Below are 14,292 nucleotides of genomic sequence, written 5' to 3'. Positions count from 1 at the left end.
ATTGTCACAGGTGGCTGTGAAACCAAGTCATTTATATTTAAAGTGGAGATTGGTAGGTTCTTGATTAGTAAGGGTGTCAAAGGTTATGGGGAGAAGACAGAAGAATGGGGTTGAGAAGGAAAATAAATCAGCTGTGATGGAATGATGAAGCAGACCTGATGGGCCGAATGGACTAATTCTGCTCCTGTGCCCAATGGTCTAATGTCAAGTGGGACTATAAAGGCCGGCTTTGTGTTCAGTAGCCTCCTATTTATGATAAAACTGATGAGACATCATGACTGAACACACCTGTAGTGACAGAGAACATAAAGAAACAAGCCAATGTTCCTCCTGCTGCCTAAACAATGTGTTCTGTCCCCCGGTATAAACTGATTTCTCCCAGTGTTAATAACAGCATAAAATCATTGCATCCAGTGCAGATGTTACAATGTATAGGGGTGAAGTTCTGTAAGGCTGCTGTGGTTCTGGCAAGTGAGCAGAACTAGTGGGAACTGAAGCAATCAAAAAGGGTGACCTGGTGGCATAGCAGTCAGCACAATGCTTTACAGAACAGCTGTAAGATCAGGGTTCTGTTCCTGCTGCTGTCTATAAGGAGTTTGCATGTTCTCCCTGTGGCTGCGTGCATTTCCTCCGGGTGCTCCAGTTTCCTCCACATTCCAAAGACGTATGGGTTTGGGTCTGCGAATTGTGGGCATGTTATGTTGGTACTAAAAGCATGGCAACACCTGTGGGTTGTCCCCAGCACAATCCTTTGGATTGACTTTACGCAAATGACGCATTTCACTGTAGGTTTCGATGTACATGTGACAAATAAGGCTAATCTTTATCTTTAACCTTTCTTCGTTCACTCTCTATACCTGATGACTGAATGTGCTGCCCAATACCAACTATCCAATAGAAATGGTACAACACCTGAACCACTAGAACTTCATTTACATTACATTCCCTTTCTCAAATACTGCCAGGAGTTTCCATGTGGAGAGGGGTCTGTGTTTATGCTAAAAGCTCTGTTGAATTGGAAAAAAAAACACAAATCTAACTCACCTAAAAAAAATAATTATTCAAAGAAGATATCCTACCTTGAAAAATGTTCATATCATTTTGTCCCTGACTGGGAGACAAGAAGATATCATTCCCACTTTACCTCTAACAGGTACTGAAAGCATCTCTGATTCACGTCCTTTTACCATCACCGTGTGGGGAAGTACAAGCTGAATTCTTATGACACACAGCAGAAAAGGTGGTTTCGAGTTTGATGAACCTTAATGTGAATTAGTATCTTACCTATCTATGAAGAATTTTACATAATTTCCAGGATTTGAATATTATGCCTTGTTAATTGGAACCAATTATATTATCAAAGGTGTACCTTTATCATTGTGAATTGAAATCCACTCAATCTACTGAAGCTTTCAAAGAAGTAATGATTGATGAAGCGTACCTTAACTTCTCACCAATTGCTCAACAGCCCACAAACTCCAGCTTCAGTCCTCTACCCAGGAGACCAAACATTCAGTTAATGATATTTCTCTGCATGAAGGTATGCTTCCTGCCATTAGTCCTAACCTTGGTTTTTAATAGTTGGTACCTATACCACTTGCCCTAGAGTCAGGAAATAATGTTCAGTATTAACCTTTTCAAAGTGATATAAACCCTATATACCTCTAAAACATTTTCTGTCTCATCCAGGATTTAGAGTTCTAGTTGCTAACACAATTCCTCATCACTCACTTTTCTGACAGCCAGACTTGGTCCTGTGGGCTTTCTGTACATCAATTCCAAGACATGATGTTTCCCTTGTGCCTTGTTGACCAGAAATGATCACATTATTCAAGGTACACTGTGACCAGAGCTTATACAGCTCCAGTTCCATAGACCAATAAAACATTCTGCTTGCTGTGTTCCTGATGTACAATAACCAGATAGCATTGTTGCCTCTAATCTTTCTTGGCTGCTTTGACAGCATTCATTGGGTTATTGGCATTGCTTTTCACAATACAACTCTGTAGCCTTACTTATAATCAATGCCATCTGCCACGGATCTGCTCATTTGCAAATAATGTTGGGAAAATATTTGCATGGAATGATTTTACCATTCCATTACCCCTTAAGAGATGTTACTGCCACCAGCAAGGCCACTGTTAATTGCTCTTGAGAAGGTGGTGTCTGTGTGCTGGGTGTGCTCCCACAGTATTGATGGAAAAAAGTTGCAGGATTTAGACTCTGTATTAATGAAAGAGCAGTGATGCATTTCCAAGTTAGGAGGGTGTGTATTTGGAGAGGAATCTGCAGGGGTCCTGATGTTCCCTGAAACCTTTGTCCTTCTACTGGAGGAGACTGAGGTTCTAAGATGTCATCAAAATAGTCTTTCTCAAACTTCCAGTAATTTCTCCTTTCTCTCATTTTCCACCCCTCACTCTGGCTCCCCTCTTAACCCTTGTCTTCTCCTCACCTCCCTCTGATGTCTCTCCTCATTCATCTTCTCCCATGGCCCACTGCCCTCTCCATCAGATTCCTTCTTCTCCAGTCCTTTACCTCTTCCACTTATCTCCTCCCAGTTTACTTCATCCCCTGCCCCTCCCACTCACTTTCCTCCTCACCCGCCCCCACCTTCTTATTCCAGCTTCTGCCCCCTTCCTTCCCATTCCCGATGAAAGGTCTCAGCCTGAAACATTGATACTTTATTCCCATCCATAGATGCACACATTATTGCCATGGTGATCTGAATGGGGAAGGAAGCGTATGTTTAAGGTGCTGAATAAACAGATAACATAGAACACTACAGCACAATACAGGCCCTTTGGCCCACAAAGATATGCCGATCTTGTAACCTACTCTAAAATCAATCTAACCCTTCCCGCCACGCAGCCCTCCATTTTTCTGTCCTCCATGTGCCTGTATAAGAGTCTCCTAAATGTCCCTAATATTCTACACACCCACCACTCTCTGTGTGAAAAAAACTATCTCTGATATCCCCCAATCACCTTAAAATTATGTCCACTTGTATCAGCCATTTCTGCCCTTGGAAAATGGCTTTCCACTTCATCTATATCTTTTATCATCTTGTACGCCTCTATCAAGTCACTCCTCATCCTCAGTTGCTCCAAAGCAAAAAACCCTAGCTTGCTTAACCTATGCTCATAAAACATTCTCTCTAATCCAGGCAACAACATGGTAAATCTCCTCTGCAATCTGCATCCTTTCAAAAATGAGGCAACTAGAATGGAACTTAATACTCCAAGGGTGGTCTAACCAGGGTTTTATAGAGCTGCAACATTACCTTGTGGCCCTTGAACTCAATCTTCCAACTAATAAAGGCCAACGCCTTCTTAACCAGCCTATCAAGTTATGCAATAACTTAGTGTGATCTATGGACGTGGACCCCAAGATCCCTCTGATCCTCCACACAGTTCTGTCATTAACCCTGTATTCTGCATAATAAAGGAGCAATCAAGCTTGTTCTAATCTGGATGGTGTTAAGGATGTTCAATGTTGTTAGTGCTAACAAGCAACAGAAGATTATTCCATTATCTTACTTGCACTGAAAATGGTTGAAAGGTTTTGGAAAGCCAGAAGTAGAGTTTAAGTGGTTGGATCAATCTAGTTGGTGGCAATCTCCTGCATGTTGACGGCAGGAGATGTGGTGATCATAATGGTGAATATCAATGGTAGGTAGTTAGACTCTGCTCTGTTCGAGACTGTGATGCCCTGGAATGTGAAGGTTTAAACTCACCTCCATTTGGAGATAGAAATTCCTCTGCTCCGTAGCATCTTCTTAAACATGGTTGTGAAAGGCAGTCTACCTGATATTATTAGTGCAGGTAAGCACATTTCTTTAGAGTAAGTTTAAAGAATAGATTACAGCAGAAATATCTGCATATACATTCACTGTCACTGACAACAGTAATCCAAAGACCTCTTATAGCCTGATATCATGCATTTAAAGTTATCCATTAAATGTGAAGTAGAGAAAACTGGCGTTTTCTTTAATTAAGTTCTAGGAACCCTCTGTCCCACACCTTTGATGAATTTCTATATTCAACATTATGCTTTCTTTGAGGAATGTGCTTCTAAGTAGAGCTGATGGAAAGAGATTATAATATAAAGTTGTGAGGTGCCGGATTCATTTTTTTTCAAGTCACATTAACAGAGCAAATGCTAAGGTGATTTATTCTATTTCAGTAGCGTGAAACTGTATATGCTGCAGATCTGGGATGCTCTCCTCAGACTCAGAGGCTTTTATCGCCAGCAGGCACACTGAAATAATGGGCAGCACATTTACTTCAGGTCCCTGACAGTTTCAGCTCTTAAAGCAGGTTGTGATCCTTTAACCTTAATGCTTACATTTTAGTAAATTTTCTCTGTGATAACAAAGAAGCAATTATGTTTTTCCATCATTTTAAATGTTAGTATATTAAACTCCTATTTTCATTTCAGGGAACATTGGATGGCAGTAAAGAAAACAGTGATGGGCACAATCAGGGAACAGAATTGCATTTTCCATCTTCATTCCACATTCTACAGGATACCATCTGGATTCAGATTGGGGATTCCCTCTGACATGATGGTTCAGATCTGAAAATTCACCATGAAAAGGATTAGCCGATTAATCAGCAGCCTGACACACACTGGTAACATATTGATTAGAAGTTATTTACAGCCTGCATCATGCCAACGTCTTTCTCCTTTCACGAGTGAGTGGCTGGCCTCTAATCAGTGAGTAGAACTAAATAGAGTGTTGAAACTGACAAAGAGCAGCTTTCCCACGTGTCACTTCAATTCATTCTGGGCTCCACACTCCCAAGAAATCTGACAGTTTTTGCTTCTGCTACCGAGCACTGATTGCTCAAACTCCAAACTCAATAATGCCTCCACCATACCAACAAGTCATCTTTACTTCCTTCAGTTAATGATCTCCTGAATGAACAGAAAAGCCTACAAAAAAGTGCTGGATATGCTTAGTACATGCCAGGAGAAATCCTCCCCACCATAAAACACATCTACAAGAAACATTGTCACAGGAAAGAAGCATCCATCATCAGGGACGCCCACCATCCAGGCCTTGCTCTCTTCTCTCTGCTTGCATCGGGAAGCAGGTACAGGAGCCTCAGGACCCACACCGCCAGATTCAGAAACAGATATTACCCCTTGGCTGTCAGGCTCCTGATCCAGAGCAGATAGCTTCATTCACTCTGACACTGAACTGAGCCCACAAATTTTGGACTCTATTTAATGGACTCTACGACTCATATTCTCAACATTTATGTGTTATTTATTTATTTATTAATATTATGTTGGTTGTTTTGTATTTGTATAGTTTGTTGTCTTTCGCACATTGGTTGTTTCTCTGTCATTGATGCGTGCAGATTTCCTTTGATTCTATTATGTACTGTATTTACAATGAATGCCCACAAGAAAATGAAACTCAGCACATAGTGATATATATGTATTTTGATAATAAATTTACTTTGAACCTTGAATTTTGTAACCCCCAAATGTTAGTCATTAAGATTCCCTCTAGGCCTTTCATTTTTACATCCTGAATCATTCTACAAAAGCTGGAAATATTATAACCTCTAACAATTCCCATGTAGCAGTGGCCAACAGTTCAGTAGTTGATGGCCAGTCTCAACAACTCAGTGTCCGAACGCTCAGTGTCCAAGCTCTCAGTGTCCGAACTCTCAGTGCCTGGTGGCTCAGTGTCTAAACTCTCAGTGTCCGGTGGCTCTACGTCCGATGGCTCAGTGTCCAAACTCTCAGTGTCCGGTGGCTCAGTGTCCAAACTCTCAGTGTCCGGTGGCTCAGTGTCCAGTGGCTCAGTGTCCAAACTCTCAGTGTCCGGTGGCTCAGTGTCCAGTGGCTCAGTGTCCAAACTCTCAGTGTCCGGTGGCTCAGTGTCCAAACTCTCAGTGTCCGGTGGCTCAGTGTCCGAACTCTCAGTGTCCAAACTCTCAGTGTCCAGTGGCTCAGTGTCCAAACTCTCAGTATCCAAACTCTCAGTGTCCGATCTCTCAGTGTCCAACGGCTCAGAGTCCGGTGGCTCAGTGTCCGAACTCTCAGTGTCCGAACTCTGTGTCCGGTGGCTCAGTGTCCAAACTCTTAGTGTCCGAACTCTCAGTGTCCGACGGCTCAGAGTCCGGTGGCTCAGTGTCCGAACTCTCAGTGTCCGACGGCTCAACGTCCAAACTCTCAGTGTCCGATGGCTCAGTGTCCGAACTCTCTGTCCAATGGCTCAGTGTCTGAACTCTCAGCGTCCAAACTCTGTGTCCGAACTCTCAGTGTCCGGTGGCTCAGTGTCCAAACTCTCAGTGTCCGAACTCTCAATCTCCAAACTCTCAGTCTCCAAACTCTCAGTGTCCGATCGGTCTGTGTCCGAACTCTCAGTGTCCGAACTCTCAGTGTCTGAACTCTCAGTGTCCGGTGGCTCAATGTCCGATTGGTCTGTGTCCGATGGCTCAGTTCTTTCTCTCACTTCTGCCTGACCTGCTGAGTTCCTGCATCAAGTCTTCGTTGTTGTACAAAGCACAGTTCATTTTTAATTTTAATTTTTGGAGATACAGCCTGGTAACGGGCCCTTTTGGCCCAACGCGCTGTACTCTTCAAATACTCTCCACATGACCAATTAACCTAATCTGTATGCCTTTTGAATGTAGGAGAAAGCCCAGGCACGCAGATGAACCCCACATGGTCATGGGGAGTAGTTACAAACTCCTTTCAGATAGTGGCAGTGATTAAACCCAGATCGCTGGTGCTCTAATAGCGTTACGTTAACCTCTCGGCTTCCTTGCTGGCCAATTCTTTATTTTATCTTCTGGATCAATACAGGCAATCTATTATCACAAGTAAGTCCGTGACTGAGTTCTGGTCTCTCCTCCCTATCTCAGCCCTACCTTGCAGTTCCTATCTGTCTATGCCACTCTGAAATCCAGAATGAGTTACTTTTTCATTAAGGAAATGTTTTAGTGTGCTGCATCAATAAAACAAATTAATCACCAGCTTAAGTTTATTGAGGTGTGAGAGTGAAGCCAGTTTTACACCGAGCTTATTGTACAATTGCATGATCCAGCCTTAAACATAGAAAGGAATCCGATTTTCAGAAAATCAGCTTCAGTTGTAGTGATCCAGATCTTCTTTGCAGAAACATCTTGTCAAGCATGCAAGTTTCCCTTTTAAAATCTGTACAGCAAATATCATTAAAATGTTTGTCTGTAGAGTGAAGCAGAAAACTATATTTCAACCCTCCGGTCATCTTTTCTCTTCTAATAACATGGTTTTAGACGGTGTAATATTATGCAAAGGACCCATGTGGCAGATGGCAGAGCACCTGCCATTGCATGGAACAGCAGGGGACACGTCTGCACCTGGGATTCTGCACATGGTCAGCTCCTCAGGCCAGCCTCTCCAGTCACGCATCCCCTCTTGCATATCTTCCATTTGTCCAGCACCATTAATATCATAAAAAATCAAAGCACTGCACAGGAGCATTGTCATTTGAAAAAAATGATGGAGCAATGTTAAAATTGCAAGTTTTTAATGTGGAGGAGCATTGTGGTGGAGGCTGAGAGCTTTAGAGAAGATTGTCCAGAGCTCGTGGCCTTGCCAATGGCACAGCAATCAAATCAGAAGGTGAGTGAGAGAATAGAAACAGAAAAGAACAGACATCTTGACGTGTTATAGAATCATATAGTTATAGAACAGGCGAACAGGCCCTTTGGCAAAATCCATCCATGCTGACCAAACCTACCTGAGTCAGTCTCATCTGCCTGTATTTACCACATCCCCCTCAAAATCCTTCCTGTCCAAGTGCTAGTTCAAATGTCTTTTAAACTTTGTAATTGAACTCATCACTACCACTTCCACTCACAGCTCATTCTATAATGAACCACCCTCTCTGAGGAAAATGTTGCCTCTCAAGTCCTATTTAAATCTTTCCCCTCCTATCTGAACCAATTGCCCTGTCCTGGGAAAGACTGTGAGAATTTACCTTATTCATGTCGTTCATGAATCTATCTATCTCTCTAAGGCAGGGGTGTCAAACTCATTTTAGGTCACGGGCCAGATTGAGCAAAATGCAGCTTCATGCGGGCCAGATCAGTCGGACGCGTGCGAACGCAGCTTTCGTTGCCTCCGTTTTTTCAGCCTGCTCCCATGTGTCTCAGTCTCTGCTATAACTACAAAGTGTTTCACTTTACAAATTCTGTTTCTTATGAAGAAGACTGCCGAGCAAGACTGCCGAATAAACACTAAAAACCCTGAGAACCTGGTACCTGAATAAACTCAGCATTAGCCATATCATACGCTAAAGGCGCTTCGATTACTGGGGCCAGCTTTAATAGTAATTAGATATTATCTCGCGGGCCAAAGATAATTCCACCGTGGGCCGGATTTGGCCCGCGGGCCTTGAGTTTGACATATATGCTTTAAGGTGACCCCTCAGCCTCCAATGAGTCACTGAAAAAAAAAATTATATACCAACATCCTTGTGAATCTTTTCTGTAGCTGCTCAGATTAACCACATACTTCCTACAGCTGCATGACTGGTGATCACAGCGCTCTGTCCAGTCTCACAGCTGTAAAATGACGCCCAACTCCTGTACTCAGCGCCCTGACTAATGACGGCAAGTGCCAGACAGTTTCTTTGTGCTGTGTCCCGAGGTCTCTCTGTTCTCCCCAGCGCCCTGCCATCTACTGTGAAAGATGAAGTGGTACATCCATCTGCCATTCCCTGTACAACTTTCCCATTTGACCTCATTCCTGCTGCAGTCTTAAAACAGCCATCAACACCACCACCAGTTTTGCTGTTATCCCAAACTTAGTAACCATGCTAACATTAGTCTAGATGAGAATGAGGGGACCTGGTACTAATCTCTGCACAGCACCATTTGGATCTCTATTACCACCCTCTAACCCCTACCACCAAGTCAATATTGTGTTGAATTGTCCAGCTCAGCATCATCTTCTCTCTGTACTATAAACACACACAGACTGACATATTTTAACCTGCCCTATAAATGTAAGATTCCTTCTCTTTGAACTGCAAAGTGCCGGTTCCGGTCCTGTACTGTTCTATATGCTATCCAGACAGTCTCCCTCTATCTAGCCTTTGTAGTCCATCAAAAATTTGGTTTCACTTATCACCTGCTAATTTGTACCCCTCCCCCCAACTTCTTATTCTCGCTCAACCCCCTTCCTATCCAGTCCTGACGATAGGTCTCAGCCCGAAATGTCAACTGTTTATTCACCTCCATAGATGCTGCTTGACCTGCTGATCTCCTCCAGCATTTTGTGTGTGTTCCTCTGGATTGGCAGCATTGGTAAAATCTCTTGTGTTTATGATTTATTGTCAAATCTCATCTCTACTATTCTTGCTTCAAGGAGAAGAAAAATGCAGCTTCTCCAGTCTATTTCTGGAATTATTTTATTAACCTTCTTTGCATCTTCTGTAAGGTTTTCACAATTCTGAACTTTGAATTTTCTTTTTGAAAGATTGTCATGAGTCTTTGTACCTCTCTTCCTCTGGTGGCAGGAACTTTGAATATTTTTAAGGCAGCACTATTTAGATTCTTGACAAGCAAGTGGTGAGAGGAAAGCAGGAAATCAGAACTGAAGTTATAATCAGATCTGCCATAATGTTATTAAATGGTGTGGGAGGTTTGAGGGGCTGAGGTCTCCTCTTGTTTTAATTTCTATGTTCATGTTAGAACATTAGAAACATTAGAAAGTTTTTGACAAGAGCAGGCCATTCGGCCCAACAGAGCTTACCAAATTTCAAGTGTGCAGAAATAACTATCGCGTTTAGATTTGAAAGTTTCTGCGCACTCCTCGCAACTACACAAATAGGTAGTTTGGTCCATGTGTCAGACCACAACTTGCTGTATAAAGAAATGCATCCTAATGTTAGTCTTGAAATCTTCCTTTAACCAGTCTCCACCTATGGCCCATGTCCTCGTTGATGGATTAATTTTTGAAGTTAACAGCTGGCATCCACCTTTCTGAAACCCTTAATGATTTTGAACATTCCTATCATCTCTCCTTACGTTCTATGTCTACTTAGGCTAAAAAGACTTAATTCTTTCTTTTTTTTTTCCATAATTCATACCTGGCAGATCTGGAACGAGTCCCACTGCTGTTCTCTGAACTCTCTCCAGGGCCTTCACATCCCTCACAAAATATGGAGACCAAAATTTACACAGTACTCAAGGTGCGGCCTCCCAAGTGAATTATACAGCTTACGGAGAAGGTCTCTTGACTTGAACTCCACTGAGCGATTATATACACAAACATTCTATTAGCCTTCCTAATCGCTTCCGTGCATTGTCTGGATGTTGACAGTGATGAGTCTACTAGGACACCCAAATCCTTCTTATACAGTATACTTTCTAACTCAAACCCTCCCATTGTATATTTATATCTAATATTTCTACTGCCTATATGTAACACTTTAAATTTACTTACATTAAATTTCATTGGCCATTTAGTTACCCACATCTGGATTTTGTTTAGATCTAATTGCTGTCTGAATGTTATCTGCTTGTCCCCTAATTTTGTTTCATCTGCAAATTTGACTAGTTTATTTGTCATGTGCTTATCCAAATCATTAATGTAAACTGAAAACAGCAGCAGCCCCAAAACTGATCCCTGCAGAACCCTATTTTTAACATCTTCTAGGTATGAAAATGATCCTCTAACCATAACTCATTGTTTTCTATTTTTGAGCCAATCTTGCACACCTTACCCTGAATCGCTATCTCTTGTAATTTGATTATTAACATCTCATGGAGTATCTTGTCAAAAGCCTTCTAAAACTTCAAGTAAATGATATCAACTTCTCTATTGTTATCATAAATTTTGGTTGTCTCTTCATAGAATTCCAGCATATTGGTAGAATAAAATTTTCACTTTCTGAACTCATACTGGTTTTCTGCTAATGTTCCTGTTCTTATCATCTGTTTTTCCCTCTCATTTTTTATTAATGTTTCCATTATCTTACCTTCGATACCAGCATACTGTCCTATAGCTACCAGGGTCAGTGTAGTCACCCTTCTTATATACAGAAACAACGTTAGCCGATTTCCAATCCTCAGGGATTTCACCAGTCCTCACTGACTTTTGAAAAATAATTATTAGGGGTTTGTATACATAATCACAGACGTCTTTAAGTAACTTTGGATATATGTTGTCTAGCCTTGGAGATTTATGAACTTGCAGCCTTTTCAGCTGAAGCAGGATCTCACTTTCTAAGATCTCCAAGTCATCTAAAACAACCTTATTTTTTCTACACTTACTGGCGTATTGCTGACATCTTCGCTGGTGAATACTTTAGCAAAATGGGAGGTATCCGCTATATTCTTCTCTGCATAATTTATCACCCCAATATTATTCCTAATCCACTTAACTTTTACTACAGAAGTATTGAAATTATCTCTTGGGGTCAATCTTAACGTTATCAGCAATATCCTCAACCTGCCCTTTCACAATCCAAATTCCCTCTTGAATAAAGCTCCCATATTTTCATATGCCCTACGGTTAACATTATTACTATCTTTTCTGTATTCCTTATGTAGCCATATTTTCTTCAATAATTTTTAATGTATATCTTTATTCATCCAGTTGATGTATTGTTTTTATTGGTTCTCCTCACCTTAGATATGAGCATTTCCTGCACTGCATGTATTACTGTTTTAAATCAATCCCATTCTTCCTCAACGTCAAACAGTTTCTTCCAGATTATCTTCTGAAGTCTTTGCCGAACCTGCACAAACTTTGCCTTTCTGAAATTTAATTTAATGGCTTTGGTTTTTACTGATATACTCTCCCAAAAAACTTTGAGACTGACAATGTTATGATTGCTTGTTCCTAAAGGCTCAATAGCTTCTGTACTCAAAATTCTGTCTTGATTGTTATAGAATATCAAATCTAGACAGGCCACCCCTCTTGTTGGTGTATTTACATACTGTGTCAAAAACAATCATTCAATAACTCAATTAATTAATTTTTTCCCCAATTCAATAGTCACTGGGTTCTCCCACTCAAAATTTGGGAAATTAAATTCTCCTATCATTATAACCTCACCTCAGAGCTTGCTTTTCAAATGTTCTGATAGAGTTGTTTATTAAAATCACTATCAGCATTAAGGGGTTTATAACATACACCCAATGTTATTCCTTTATCCTTATAGCTTTCAATTCTCACCCAGATATCTTCACTGTCTTGATTCATCTCCTATTACAAGCTCCCTCATGTTTAAATTCTCTCTTATATATATATGGCTACTCCCCCACCTTTACGATCTTGCCTATCTTTCCTAAATAAAGTATATCTTCAATACTATATTCATCACCATATTTTGAGGTCAGTCAGGTTGCAGTTATTGCTACATCATACTTATACGCATGCGTATAATTCCAGCTCGTTTATTTTATTCTTAACACTTGTGCATTTATACGGACCATCCTTAGTCTGTTACTGATGAATTTCATCCTATTCCAATCTATTTTTATATTTTTGAAGACTATAGTCAGCTTATGTCCTAATATGTTATTCTCCACTGTGATGTTTAAACAGTTGAGCCTGGCCTGTTTGAAGTTCCCTACACCCACCCACTCCTTAGTTTAAACAGCCCTCAACTAACTGAAGCATAAACCTACCCAATACATTAGTGCCCCTCCCATTCAAATGCAACCTATCCCAGTGGTACCGGTTCCATCTCACCCCAAAAGGTGCCCCAATGTCCCATAAACCCATTGCCCCTCTAACCTACACCATGATTTGAACCACACATTAAATCTTCTAATCTCCTCCATCTTAATTGGACTGACACGAGGCACAGGCATAACTTCTGAGACGATCACCTTGTCAGTCCTGTCCCGAAGCTTCCCATCTAACTCTTTAAATTTGTCTTGCAGAACTGACAGCCTGTCCTTACCTATGTCATTTATCCCAATGTGTATAATGATTATTGGATCCACCCCAGTTCTGTGGGGCTCCTCTGTCTGCCTACTACCTCGGAGGTTTCATGGTCATCGTCAAGCATCGCTAACTGTTCAAAATGGTTGGACACTTCCAACACTGGTTTAATGCTCAGACAGTGTGTACCTCTTTGCCCTCACTTCCTTCCCACAGTCACCCACCTGTCTCTTTCTTTCTGGTCTGGAGTCTCAGCCCATGACTCTCTTGGGGGTTCACGCTATCTCTCTAAAGGACATCTGAAGCACATCTGCCAATTCTCTACAACATCGCTGGTCAGCTACCTCCTCCTCAAGTTCAGCCACCTCATTCCCAAGGTGTTGGATTAACTGACATTGCTCGCACATGAACTCTCCAGAGGAACAATTTCCTGTGAATCCGAACATAAGGCAAGACTGACATTGAATTACACTTGTAGGGCGATAGAACTACTGATTAAGTGACTGTATTTGTTTAAATTCTTAGAAGTAAACTACTGTTATACTACTATTTCTTCTTTGGTCTCAATGTACCAGATAGCGCCTAATGCTTATCATGTGCTATGACCTTCCTGATTCTGATTCTGGACTTTCTAGATTTGCGTAACCTGATTAACTCATTTTCTCTGCTGGTAAACTATACTGCAAAGTGACTCTTGGTAAACCCCTTGCTAGGCCTACAACAACTTTCCCACTGTCTAATTATCGGCTCACTTTTTTGTAGAAAACACGGTAAGCACCTCTATTACCAGGAATCAGGAAGACTGTAACAAAACCCAATTTCCCTCGGGATCAATAAAGTATGTCTGTCTGTCTGTCTGTCATTAGCACTAGCAAACTGCTTACGCAAAAGCTAAAAAAAATATGGCCGCCCAAAATAAGGGATAGGCCGGGAAAAAAATTCCTTTGTGGTCCCTAGTAAGGCAACCAAACACAAGTTATATAAGCTGCGTCCAAAAATTAAAACAGAGCAGTTTAAACAGAACAAAAGAACACTTCAAACCAAACTTCTTTCTCTTCCAAATAGTGCACACAATAGGGCTGCAGTCCACTGCACCAGTACCAGCACAACGCGGAAGTGCGTAACAATACAACCACAAATCTTTGTTCCCAGGAGTTACCTTTCATCATATAGTGAAGTTCTGAATTCAACGGGGTAAATCTGAGAAAGAACTTCTTTAGTAAACCCAAACACATAAGATCCTGTTGACTAATACCAAACGTCTATTGTTGCTTCTAATCATAATGCAGACCATTACTGTTGCAGAGGATGGTTTACGATTCTCCAGCAGCTTCCTGAACATAGGACATAGAACACAGAAATCTACAGCGCATTACAGGCCCTTCG

General features: G+C 41.3%; 1 protein-coding gene across 2 annotated transcripts in view; it reads right to left on the bottom strand.

Moving 5' to 3' along the window:
• Positions 1 to 14,292, bottom strand: part of megf11 (multiple EGF-like-domains 11) — a 411,744-nt gene that overhangs the window by 60,468 nt on the left and 336,984 nt on the right. The gene's annotated exons all lie outside the window — the stretch shown is intronic.

This window comes from Hemitrygon akajei, chromosome 30, assembly GCF_048418815.1.
Source record: "Hemitrygon akajei chromosome 30, sHemAka1.3, whole genome shotgun sequence".
Taxonomy (NCBI): Eukaryota; Metazoa; Chordata; class Chondrichthyes; order Myliobatiformes; family Dasyatidae; genus Hemitrygon; species Hemitrygon akajei.
This window is presented reverse-complemented; position numbering and strand designations above follow the sequence as displayed.